This window comes from Halichoeres trimaculatus, unplaced genomic scaffold (genome assembly GCF_033239565.1).
Source record: "Halichoeres trimaculatus isolate MK-OKI-2021-1 unplaced genomic scaffold, fHalTri1.1 fHalTri1_scaffold_16, whole genome shotgun sequence".
In the NCBI taxonomy this organism is placed as follows: Eukaryota; Metazoa; Chordata; class Actinopteri; order Labriformes; family Labridae; genus Halichoeres; species Halichoeres trimaculatus.
The window spans coordinates 17429606-17443436 of record NW_027437194.1 but is presented as its reverse complement, the minus strand read 5'-3'; positions in this window follow the sequence as shown (position 1 = coordinate 17443436).

Genomic DNA, 13831 nt, shown 5'->3' with positions numbered 1-13831 from the left:
TTACCATAGATTATCAGTGCCAAAATAAGTGATTTCTAAATGTCATTTCTCAGAATCTACTAAGCTGGCCAGTAAAATTTACCAAAGAGATATAAGAGCTGTTCCTTTTCTTGAAGAAAAGGATTTAATGGATTTATTTTGTTGTAATAGAGGACACTGGAGCCTAACTGTCAGACAGAAAAAGGACAGAAGAGCAGAAGAAGCTGAACAGGAGGGTGATACAACACAGGCTAAAACACAGGTTAAGATGTTTGTGATAATGTTCATTCCAACCCACAGTCAGCAGTTTTTCTGCAGTGGTCTGTTCAAACTTTCAGTCTATCAATAAAATGAAGAGTGAGGCTACGTTAGCTCTGCTTGGTGAGGTTGGAGTTGGTAGATGAGCACTGACGGGACATAACCAGGATTCACTGATGTTACTCCCATTTCTGGTGTTAAGAAAGTGACATTTTGTCCCATGTTGACCCCCACAGCTCAGGTTCTCCTTTGTCATATTTTTTGTCTTTATGCATCAGATGTTTTCATTGAATATCAAATCAGGACTGCAGGCAGGGCAGTTTAGCACCTGGACTCTTCTACTACAGAGCCACACTGTTGACATACAGAATACGTACATACATTGATTTGTTGAAGTCTCACTGAAATAAGCTCTTTATAAGGGAGCTTTAAATAACTCACATAGCTGCTATTATCAAAAACATTTATACACTCAACGGCAACTTTATTAGGTACACCTTGCTAGTACTGGCTTGGACCCCCTTTTGCCTGTAGAACTGCCTTAATTCTTCATGGCATAGTTTCAACAAGGTACTGGAAACATTCCTCAGAGAGTTTGGTCCATATTGACATGATAGCATCACACAGTTGCTGCAGATTAGTCAGCTGAACATCCACGATGAGAATCTCCTGTTCCAACACATCCCAAAGGTGCTCTATCGGAATGAGATCTGGGGACTGTGGGGACCATTTGAGTACAGGGAACTCATTGTCATGTTGAAGAAACCAGTCTGAGATGATTCCAGCTTTATGACATGGTGCGTTATCCTGCTGGAAGTATCCATCAGAAGATGGGTACACTGTGCTCATAAAGGGATGGACATGGTCAGGAACAATACTCAGGTAGGCTGTGGACTTTAAACCATGCTCAGTTGGTACTAAGGGGCCCAAAGTGAGCCAAAAAAATATCCCCCACACCATTACACCAGCACCAGCAGCCTGAACTGTTGATACAAGGCAGGATGGATCGATGCTTTCATGTTGTTGAGGCCAAATTCTGACCCCACCATCTGAACGTGGAGCAGAAATCCAGACTCATCAGACCAGGAAACGTTTTTCCAATCTTCTATTGTCCAGTTTTGGTGTTGCTGTGTGAATTGTAGCCTCAGTTTCCTGTTCTTAGCTGACAGGAGGGTCACTGGTGTGGTCTTCTGCTGCTGTAGCCCATCTGCCTCAAGGTTGGACGTGTTGTGCTTTCAGAGATGCTCTTCTGCAGACCTCGGTTGTAACCAGTGGTTATTTGAGTTACTGTTGCCTTTCTATCAGCTCCAACCAGTTTGTCCATTCTCCTCTGACCTCTGGCATCAACAAGGCATTTTCACCCACAGAACTGCTCACTGGATATTTTCTCTTTTTGGGACCATTCTCTGTAAACCCTAGAGATGGTTGTGGGTTAAAATCCCAGTGGATCAGCAGTTTCTGAAATACTCAGACCAGCCCTGGTACCAACAACCATGCCACATTCAAAGTCACTTAAATCACCTTTCTTCTCCATTCTGATGCTCGGTTTGAACTGCAGCACTTGTCTTGACCTTGTCTACATGCCTTAATGCACTGAGTTGCTGCCATGTGATTGTCTGATTAGAAATTTGCGTAATTGAGCAGTTGGACAGTTGTGCCTAATAAAGTGGTTGGTGAGTGTAAGTTGTATGGATCTCGAAAAAAAGACAAGGGTAAAGAGACAAAGCTAAGATGTGTGTGTGTGTGTGTGTGTGTGTGTGTGTGTGTGTGTGTGTGTGTGTGTGTGTGTGTGTGTGTGTGTGTGTGTGTATGTCTTTGTGAGGAAAAAGTTTAATGGGTAGTGTGTAGGTAGTGTGTACACATGTTGGTTTCCCATGAACAATGCATTATAAAATAGGATATGGTGTTACAGATGTCAGAGACTTTTAGGAACCGGGCCAAAAATAGAGGGAAACACAGATCACTGTGTCATGGTTCAAACTTTTACTCTAGATTTGATCTTCTTTTTGGATCAAATGTGCTCTCTACAGAACACAATTCAGATGAATTCTACATATGAAATTGTTCAGAATTCAGACCTACATTTCTGACCCCTGCTTGACTTTTTCCTTGAAAAATACTCTTGCCCCCATTCTCTGAGAAGAAAAAAACTACATTAGGATAAACACTGTCTGGTCTTTTGCTTTTCTTCCTCTCTCTCACTCTCTTCCTTAGTTGTTTACATCCTCTCTTCACCCATTTGCCAGAGGTAAAGTGATAATGATGGCAATGACAAGGCTGCACTGCAAAGAAGGATTTGCCGTCGTTGACTGAGAGGAAGGGATCAAAAGTGCTCTGTGAAGACTGTTCTGGTGTCTGAAAAGCCCACCGTCTTGCATCATGCTATTTTTATTATGCATATCCTTAACAAACAAGTCTGAGGAGACAGTAGTATCCTTTCAGTGACGCTACATTCATCCAAAAATATATCTACTGCTGTGAGATGACTGTGCTTAAATGAGGGCTTGATAAACTCTGATTTCAGCTGCATTAGGAAGGCCCTGTTGGTGCATAATGGAGATGGCAATGGTGCTTTAGTTTCTCCCACTATTTGTAACTCCCCTGCACCATACTTCAAGAAAGTAACTTTAAGAATTCAGCTACAGGGATGTGAGGTTTGATCGCATTAATTTAGACAAATCTGAGTGCAAACGCCTCTGTTTCTCTTCCCCTGCTCTCTGCTTGTGTCAGTTGTGCTGTTATCTGTGATAAAATGCAGTATCCCATCACTTCAGTATTAAGATGTGGGTTGAATCTTTTTGAAGCATCTTGTCCTCTATAATGTCTACCACACTCTCCTCTGGTGTGTATGTGGTTTATGATGTTTCTGCACCCAGCCTGGAGTGGAATTTAGAAGGTTTCTAGGTTCTAGGCAGGTTTTAGCTCGTCTGTTTGAGCTTTATACTCTTAGACCGGGGGTTACTGCTTAAGTTGGCCATGCCCAGAACACCTCTGAAGGACAGCGTCCAGGAGGCATCCTAACCAAGTGCCCGAACCATTTTAGCTGACACCTTTGTATGTGAAGGAGCAACGGTCTGACTCAAAACTCCCTCTGGATGTCCAGGCTCCAAAGCTGAACTCAGTGGAGTTTGTTATGATTCCGGGCTACAAAAAAAAAAGTCTGTCTGTTTTCCATCCGCCTTCTTTTCCAGCGGTGCCAACTGACTTGGTGAAAATTTCATATGCAGTATATGAAAAAGAGCAAAATCTGCAGTATGACAAAAATTCTGCATGTCCCACTGATCCATGAAAATTTCCTAGTGTGCAATGGGCCAATATACCTGACATGTAATTTCCCACAATGCCCTGTGCTGATGCCGTTCATCTTCTTTTTTTCTGTTTGACAGAGGTAGCACTCTGTTTTAGGAACATAACCATCACCTTTTTGAGTGAGTCAGCATTACAACTACAATACCACAACCAGTGTTGTAGTACTCAAGTCCTCAGGACTCAGAGTCTAACTTGGGTCAGGGTATGCAGGACACATGACTCGACTCAGACTCGTGTGCTGATGACTCAGACTTAAACTGGGTGGGACACTCAGTCTGCTTTGTTCGTCTGAAATTGGTACACATTAAAAAAAAAGTTGATCCCATGTTATGCCAACCAGGTTTGCACACTCACACTGAAACTTTCGTCCCTCATTATTTTTGAAGTCTTGAACCATTAACAGGTTTGATTTTTTTTGTGTTTTCTGACATCTACCCAGCTTGTTTCCAGGGTAGTTTTTCTATTCAAAAATGAAGTGTGAGTTTTGTATTATGCTTAGAATCTATGCAATTCAGCCAAGGCCCCCCTTAGGGACTCTGTACCGCACTGTCACACTTTTTCAATTTCAGATCAACACACGCTAATGTTCATTCATTGAATGTCAGTCCAGGTTTACACAGCCTATAATCTGGAGTCAAGCAGCAGCATTCCTTACCCTGAAGGGAAACTCAGCTGTATTCGTCAGATTATTTTTTAAACGTAAAGTTAGATACTTAAAGTTCTATGAGATGACTTTCCTGCTCTGGGGACTTTTCTAGGACTTGGGCTAAGGTACTGACACGACTTGACCTGGACTTGACTCAGGTGAAGGGGGCTTGACTTGAACTAGACTTAAAGGTTTTTTTTTTTGAGACTCAGACTCATCACCAAGGACTCGAGACTCGACTCAGACTCGATTTATGGTGACTTGTTAACAACACCGACCTCAGTACTAATGTTAGACAGTGTGTGAGAAAGAAGTGACACATTGCAAAAGAAAAACTGGTCAATCTTGTCACTTCTAGTCCTAAAATCAGTGATACTCACCTCACATGAAACGGTTTCCTTCTACAAAATGTATTAAAGTCGATATAATCACTTATATTTCTTTAAAATTGATTCTATGAAAGCATTTTTGACTATCAGCTGTGTTTCCACTTTCTGAAACTGAAAATCAAACAGTGTTTCAACGATCTTGGAGTGAATCGTATTGTTCTGCTTTGTTTTGAATCTCAGTGCAGCATATCTCTTGTAACACACTGTTTGCACTGAGGGCTCTGGATTTTCTCTGTCAGCTTTAATCCTGGGCCAGTAAGACTAAAACTATGAACAACTAGTTTCAAAGAGATAAGTTAGATAACTTAATCTTTGTTGTTTCCATTTACGTATTTCATTGTTCATAAATCAATAACTCAAGGTAAGAACATTTATAAGTCGAGAAAATGCTACCATAAAGATTTGGGAACAGAGTGGTCTGTGTTGCTCTGGTTCTCTTTGCAAACACATGTAGATATATCAATATACTATGTATTGAAAAAAAGACCAATTCTTGGAAAATGGTCTCATATTAACCTCCTGACATGAGTTTATTCCAATCACATCAATCTCCCAAATCTTTTCTGATACTTGTGGAGATGCAGCAGACTGACCTACATTCGGCTGCTGCCTCGCTCTGTGGCAGCAGGTCTCTCCCCCTCTCACTCTCTTTCTCTGAGCTCATTGATATGCCTGATCATCAGAGGCATCGCTGAACTGGCTGATTGTCATTTTCAGCTGCAGTGGCACTGATGCATTTCATTTCCTCTCGGGGCTCTCTGTCACTGTGATTAAGCACTTGCTGCAGCGACAAAGAGGAGTTAGATTGATAACACCCTGATGTTTCCCCCCTTCGAGGGGGAGACATTTTGCAATATTTATGTTATTTATCAAATCAGCATAAAGGGATGCAGTGAAGTGTTGGTTTTCTGTATGTGTGAGTCTGAATGGCAGCTATCAGGGCTCCTGTGGCTCAGTGAGGGGATGCATCAGTAAGCTGAAGTGACAGTCAGAAAATCAGGTGTTGCTTCGTCATTTTTAGTCTGAGGGCAAACTCTCATGTGACTGAGTCCTCACAGAAAGCATCAGAATTCAGCTTCTCTTCCTGCAGATTTTTCACCACTAAGCTTAGAGAATATGAAAACAGAATTTGACCTTTCTCCTCTGAAGCCAAATCAGTGACCTTTTCTGCTGTTTCCCAGTTATATTGCGAATCCCGCATGACAACGCCATCTGACTTACAGGCAGCGTTCAACACGCTGCTGGCCATAATTTTGTATTTTCTGTTAACTCCACATTCATGTTTTGTTTCTGGGATAAACTGAATTAGCCTCGGCGGCCCATGCCAGGCTGAACGCAGCAGAGGTGGGCAATGCGGGGGTTTGATTAGGACAAAAATCTGCACTGACTGTGCCTCTGTGTGGCCGAGCACACAGGGAAAGGATGCAAAATGCCCTGCTGAGCAGCAGAGGCTGCACGGGCATTTCATTGCAATTAATACGGCAGCATACACACTGAAATGCAATACGTCTTCTGCATGTGGGTGTTTGTCAACAAATCCTCCTCACTCTGTAGTCCCCTCCTCCTTCTGTGTGCATAGAATTGGCAGCAATAATTACATTCATCTCAGTCACACATAGAGGCAATTTACTCTCCAGATACTGTGACCGACAAAGACTTTCATCATCTCCTCGGGAGCAATGAATAAGCATTTATAAAGCGTTGTGTGTTTGCAGGAAGGCTCGTCTGTTTTGCATGTTTACATTTGTCAAAACAATCAAGACTAATTCTTCCTGTTGACTTGTAGAAAAGAGAGAAGAATTTCCCACCCTCATGCAGAGAAGAAAAGCTTTTGCTGGTATAATGGGTGTCAAGGTAGACTGGAGGAGAACACGACAAACACGATTTGAGGTAAAACATTTTTTATCACAACTCTGAAAGTCCTTGGTGGCGTTAACTGTGTTTCGGGGCTGCTGCTGCTGCGGCTTCCTTTGAGGCTGTTTTGGCTGGTGTTTCAGTGGAAACAGAGAGTAAACACTGAAGAGGGCAAAGAAATGAAAGACAGAGAGGGAGGGAGAAAGATAACATTCAAAAACGCTCCCCAGCCAAAGATTATCACAGGCCAATGAATACAAAACACACAATGTATCCCAACTCGCTGATATTACAAAGAAAATCTTACAATTCATTTGTTTGTGCAGAATTAAATAGAGGACTTCTTTGTTATTCCCATGAATCACTGCACTATTCAGTCTCTTACAATGATTCAACTGAGAAATAAAATATTTATCCTTGAAATTCTTGCACCCGTTTAACTCTTTCAGGCTTTTTATTTCTTCATCAGTCATCAGAAGAATTTAGGATGTCAAACAATCACAGAAAACTCCCCAACTTGCTTCAATAAAAGTCGTTTTTCATTCATTTGAACACAAAGATCTGCAATGATTTCTGCAGCCGTGACCGCGTGAGTCAAAGAAAGCATAAATATTCCTCTGCAAGGTGGAAAACATCTCACGGTCATGTGAGTCACACTTCACCAGCGAGGCAAAAGGTACATTTGATGTGTGACAGACATCAGGCCACGAGGCAACAGAGGGAAACATGAGGTTATTTTGTAAGATAAAATGAATAGTTGCTCCCTGACCCTTCCTCCAACCATAACTGTCATTACAGCTGATAATCCTGAGAGCTGATCCTGTCTTCAACGAATAAACATACAGAACAAAACATCTGTACATCCTTGGGCTTCTCCAGATCAAGTTATGTTAATTATTCCTGGTTTAAGAAAAAAATCAAATTAGTAGAAACATGTGTCTATCAGCATTAATATGCCAATGAAAATTCAAATGAGGACTGAAACAAATTAAATATTCATTTCAACCATACTTTTTGTCCATTTTGGCTCACCATAGTCAAGCCACTGCAGCATTTTCCTGCTTTCTGCTGATTTGTGTGAAAACAATGACCCATAAGAGTTTGTCCTTCAGTAGGTGGCCCTGGTTTTCTGCTCTATCCACTGTCCTCTCCTCTGATTGAAGGAATTAAAAGCCTGAAATAACAACTTCAAGAAATAAAAACTTATAAATCTTAATTTACAAGTCAAAAATTAGGTGCAAACTGAACTAAAACATCATAGTGATACCTCGAGTTTGAGCAGCCACCTTGGAGCAAAGGGTACAGGCGCAGGATATGACACTGATGTTTGCAAGATATAGCTTCAAAAAAACAAAGCCAATTTTTGAGTGTGTGACTCTCCACGGTTCTGTGATTGGAAACTAAAGAGAAGAAGTTATCTTCTTTACGGGTGGACATATGGGTCACCATCACAGGAAACTAAAAATCACTTCTTCAAACTAGTGTTTACGGGCCAGGTTAGGGTTAGCTTGGTTGACTTACTTCTCACTGCTGAACTTTGCTGGCTGGCGTAGTGTCATCACAGGGATTTAAGGTCCAAGAGCTGTGAAACAACTTGTGTTTACCTTCTACAATCTTCAAATGCTGATAATGGTACGAACACTGCATCTTAACTCACTCCATGCTACTTTAGCTAAACCTGCTTCTTCAGGCTCAGAGAGTGAAATTCATATTAATCTATTGTATTCTTAGTGTATATTATTTGTGCTTTTTTAACTCTTTCACTGCCATTGATGTATATAGACGTCATTTCAGTGCAGAATGTTGCCCGCTAACGAACAGAAAAAGGTAGAGACAATCTTTTTTTTGATGAAAGAAGAGAGTCTACTCTTTATTTCGGTAGTTTCTGTGTTTACAGAGTCATAGAACTCAATATTCTGTAGGTCTTGAAAGATAGGTCAAAATGCGCTAAAACGGCTGGCAGTGAATGAGTAAATTAAGCTTGTTACATTTCAGTCCAACCAACTTCATATAAGTTTGATTTATTTGTCAATATTTAATAATGTACACTGCAACAAACAAACCTCCTAGTAATCAATAAAGTCTTGTCTCTCGTCTCTTGTCTCTTATCTCTGGCCTTTAGACTCTTGTCTCTGGTCTCCTGTCTCTGATTTTGGTCTCTTGTCTCTGGCCTTTGGTGTCTTTTCTCTCTTGTCTCCTATCTGTTGTCTCTGGTCTCCAGTACCTTGCCTTTGGTCTCTGGGTCTTCTGTTTTATCACCTTTATTCATATCTTATGTCTTTCATCATCTTATGTCATCTTACATCATCTTTGTAGTGTTGTCATGCAGTGTGATGAAACTCTGTCTAAATACCAAGGTAAACCGGAGGAAATGGAGACAGAGTCATAGTAAAGTTGATTGTTTACTGTCACACTTCCTCATAAACTTGCCAAAGAAAACTGTAAATAAACAATACAAAATAATCAGCCTTTGTGTTTTAAACTTAGTATGAAAGTGTAAGTGACCTTTAATAGTCACATGTGACATTCACTTCGGCTGCTGGCAGGTTTGTTTTAGCTTGTAAATAAACTTACTTTTCTAAGCACTTATCAAACATAATTTTTTAACTAAACAAAATAATTTTCGTGCTTAACAACCTAAACATCACATATAAAAACTTATGGCATTGAATTCAAAAGGATGGCAGAAACATTCAGAGCATGATGAAGATGTCTGCTTTGCTTTTGTAGATCAAGTTATAGAAAGTGAAAGTAAAATGAGCCTACATGAAGGGCCATGAACAGTGACATCAGATAAACTGCCTTCAAAATAAAACACTTTTAAAACTATTTTAACTTTTAGCTATTATTAACTGATTTTTAAACAGAAATTAATCACACATTAATCATTTAAAGAACACATTCTGTATAAAAATAAAGAAATAGCACTATCTTATCTCTCTTATTTTATCTGATTTCATCAAATTCTATCCTACCCAATCTGACTTCATCTAATCTCATTCTATAAAAAGACAAGGGGACACTACAAATAGTCAATCAATTTAATGTCCAGCTTTTACATTACCCAAAGGACCTACTTCAGTGAGCTGGAACATATTTCTGTCCGATTCATGAAGTGTTTAGAAAAAATATGTGAATATAAGAGCACTGTGGCACTGCAAATAAATCTAAAACTCAATGTTCTGTGATAAGAGAGAGATCTGGGTGTGCAACAAAAGATACCAAACAGGAGAACAAAACCTGCACTGGCCGGCTTTAATATCTTTAAGGCTCTAGAGTACCCCTTATAAAGTTCAATAACAACTCTCTAAAAATAGTTTATGATACAGAGCTCAAACATGTGAGCTGCATTCACGGGAAAAAGGGGAATGAATCAGGATCGGGCTAATTTTAAATGAGCTGTAGGAGCTGGTTCTGAGTAACTGAATCGAGGACTATAAGTGGAAGATGAGTAGTCACAGGAGAACAGACTGAACTCACTCTATTAATGAATCATTAGGCAATCATTGGTTCATAAGTTTCTTTCAATCAGAGAAACAGACGCTCCATTTTTTCTGAAAACATGAATCAGATTTTTTAATACTATCACTCTTTTCAAGCAGTCTTAGTCTTCCCAGATAACCCAGCGTGGCAGGAGGCAGGGAGATGTTGTATATCTGACAACATGTTGTTAGAAAAGAAGCTGATTGAAGTGGAATTAAATCCATTATATTTGGGGTTTAATTCCAGCTGGGCCTCTTAACTAGATGGACGAGTAATGAGTTCATTGTGTGGGAGGGGAAACCACAGTCTCTTGAAGTTAAAAGCAGCTAAAGCCGTCCTCTTTAAGCCTGTAGACATGAAGCAGGAGGAAGTCACAGTGCTTTAGACTTGTTTAAAAATGAATGAAATGTTCATTTTGGCTCACAGATCCATACGCCTGACATTTTTCTAGCATTAAGAGTAATTTCCAAAAATGTGCTCAGTGAGAAAATGTCAATAAATCCAGTATAATTCATTTTAGGTATAAAAAGGTCTCATCCATCATGGGTGACATTTTCTGCTTTCGCATAGAGGTGTCACTGGCTGCTATCTCTCACTGACTCATGCTCACCTGTGTGGGTGTCTGTTTAATTTCAAACTGCACTTATTTTGATGGACCGGTGCCAAAGCTGTGGGAAGAAAAAGATCACCTAATATATTTGACAACAGATCAACCATTTTCACAAATTCAGCCCTCATAGTCAGGGGTAAGTTTCTCAGAGGGAGCGCTTCACACTTGCATGTCTTTCTGACAGCCAGCAGGGGGCGACGCCAATCGGCTCAGGAAGAATTTGACTGTTTTCCAAACCACCTACTTTATCGGTGCGCCTTCTGATTTGTTGAAAATTAAGGATGCAGTTTGTGGAAAAAAGCAGAATCTGCAGTACGCAAAGATCCCCAGGCTTCCTACTGATCCAGGAACATTTTTCAGTATGCAACAGGCGAGTTTACCACATTGTTTCCCACAATGCACGGCACTAATGTTGTTTGTCTTCTTTTTTCATTTATCGCGGGTCACACTCAGTATTAGGTGATGTACCGCCACCTACTGGAATGAGTCAACACTACAACTACCATACAACAACACTAACATTAAATAGTGTGTGAGAGAGAAGTGAAGTGAGACGCATGTAAATCTTGTCTCTTTCTTTAGAGATGAAAACCAACTCACAGGTAACAGTTAGCTTCTACAAACTCTATCAAAGTAAAAAAAAAAAATTGAATAAAATAAATTTGAAAACTTATTCACTTTTTTTCAAATTATAAATTATTATAAATTATGTATTAAACCAGAAATGGTTTCCAATCAACTGTAAGAATAAAAATGAAATCTGTTCCAAAATTTATTTTAATAAATTTCATAACTTTTGGTGTAAGATAAAAATCAAATAAAATGAATTCTGCAGTGAGCTAAGAAGTGATTATATAGACCTGCCCTTCCATCCATTGAATGTCTAATAAGAAGGATGAGGTAGCAGTGCTAACCTAGCACCAGGGGAAATACCAGCTTGCAGGGTAGCTTTAAGAAATGTTCATGTAGAAACCCTCTGAGGTTGAAGTGGTCTGGTTGTTAATGATGTATCTTTGCATCTAATGAAAGAAGTGCTATGAAGCTTGACAAGGGTGTTCATGATTCCAAGAGGATGAATTGAAATAACTCTGATATTTCCAAAAAAATATCCAGTGAGCAGCAGTTTTTTGGTCGCTGTGGTACCAGAGGTCAGAAGGGAATGGACAGACTGATTGAAGATGATAGAAAGTAAACAGCTCTTTAATAACCACTCGCTACCACCAAGGTATGCAGAGTAACATCTCTGAATGCACAACACCTCCCACCTTGAAGCAGATGGGCTACAGCTGCTGAAGACAACATCGGGGGACAACATTAAAGCATGGATCCATCTTGCCTCATCAAGCTCTCATTCCAATAGAGAATGTGGGAGGATGTGAGATTCTCCTCATGGAAAAGACCAAATTCCTACATACCTCTCAACATCCCTGTCACCATTTAGCCTATATCCTGTTTTCTTTAGTTAATTAACATGTAATCATGCTTAAATGCCAAAGATGGTTTTAAGCGTAGCAAACACAGGGCTACTTGCCAAGCTTGAGGACTTTTGAGCATTTAGGTCGAAGAACTCTTTAAGACATGACGAAGGATGCAAAATGTCCATTAGTGGCATTGTACAGTTGACTGAAGCACAAAGTAGAGTCTAATTAATTAATTCATTAATTAATTAATATATTAACTGGGTAATGATAATTCATTTATCATAATATCCTAATTCAATTTGTCAAGAAACTGGGATTTTAAACCCCATTTTTAAAACTAGACCAGACAACATTCTCCCATAATTTTATAGACCTGTCAAGATGCTGTTGAGCAAACTATACATGTGCTTCAACATGCCTTTTCTTGAGGAATAGAGTCTTGCGGGCTGAGCGTCTATAGAGGCCATGGTTGTGGAGTGCATTGGCTATTGTTTTCTCTGTAACAATTGTACCTGCTGCTCCCAAGTCTTTCTGGAGCACTTTCAGGGTGGTCCTTGGCTCGTTGAGTACTCTTCTGACTATCTTTCTGACTCCCTGGTCTGAAATCTTGCAAGGAGCTCCTGCGCGTGGCCTGTTAATGGTAAGGTGGTGCTTCTTCCACTTGTGAATAATGGCCCCAACGGTGCTGACTGGAATATTCAGGTGCTTTGATATAAGTCTGTAACCAGTTCCATTCTGATGCTTGCCTTTCCATGTTGTGTTCAATACTTTTATCCTGTGTTATGGTACTTGATTCTACATAATCATTATTTATGGACTTCAATGTCATGATTTCTTTTTAAGTGTGGATTATCTGAGTTAATACCAATGTCTTGTAGAAATTTCATTTGAACTGCAGCTTTGGAAATAAATGTAATGAGAAAAAAGTTGATGTCTTCAATACTTATTGTCCTCATTTTGTGTGCGTATATATATATATATATACACACACACACACACACACACATATATATATATATATATATATATATATATATATATATATATATATATATATATATATATATATATATATATATATATATATATATATACACATATATTTAAAAATAGTTAACATGTTATTTTCGCGTTAACCCGTCAATCTATTAACGCCGTTAAATATTTTATCGCACATTAGTGCATGTTGCTCACATGCTTTTATTTGGTAAATGTCTGTCGCTGACCAGAAGTGAAATTGGCGGAAAAACACGATAAGTAACCAAAACAAGTATGAAGAAGAGGGGCATTTCGGCTATATTTTTTCATCTATTGCCAGTGTTATCACAACGTCAGCTCGTCTACCGTCTTCAGACTACGACTTCCTATATATATTTTTATATATATATATATATATATATATATATATATATATATATATATATATATATATATATATATATATTTATATATATATATATATATATATATATATATATATATATATATATATATATATATATATATATATATATATATATATATATATAATCTTTGGTACTTTTGGATAAAGTCTTGTGCAAAGACACAGCAGGTATAGTTTTAAAGACTGTGGTATCAAAGAAATAGCCAACCTTACTTATAAGACAGACGTTCTTGGTATCTTTGCTTTAAAAAGATGGATATTCCATGTTTTTAAACGAGGCAAAAGTCCTCCACTTGAAAAAAGCTGCCGCAGTGATGAAGCAGCACTGTGTCTGTCAGTGACCCAAAGCCATTAAGACACTTAATGCTGGTATTTTCCATTTGATGGGACTTGTATTTTTCGAGTGAGGAGATAAAACAGTGGGAGAGCTGTGAACAGCCGTAATCATTTCTGAAACAAAATGGTCCGGTTTTAGCA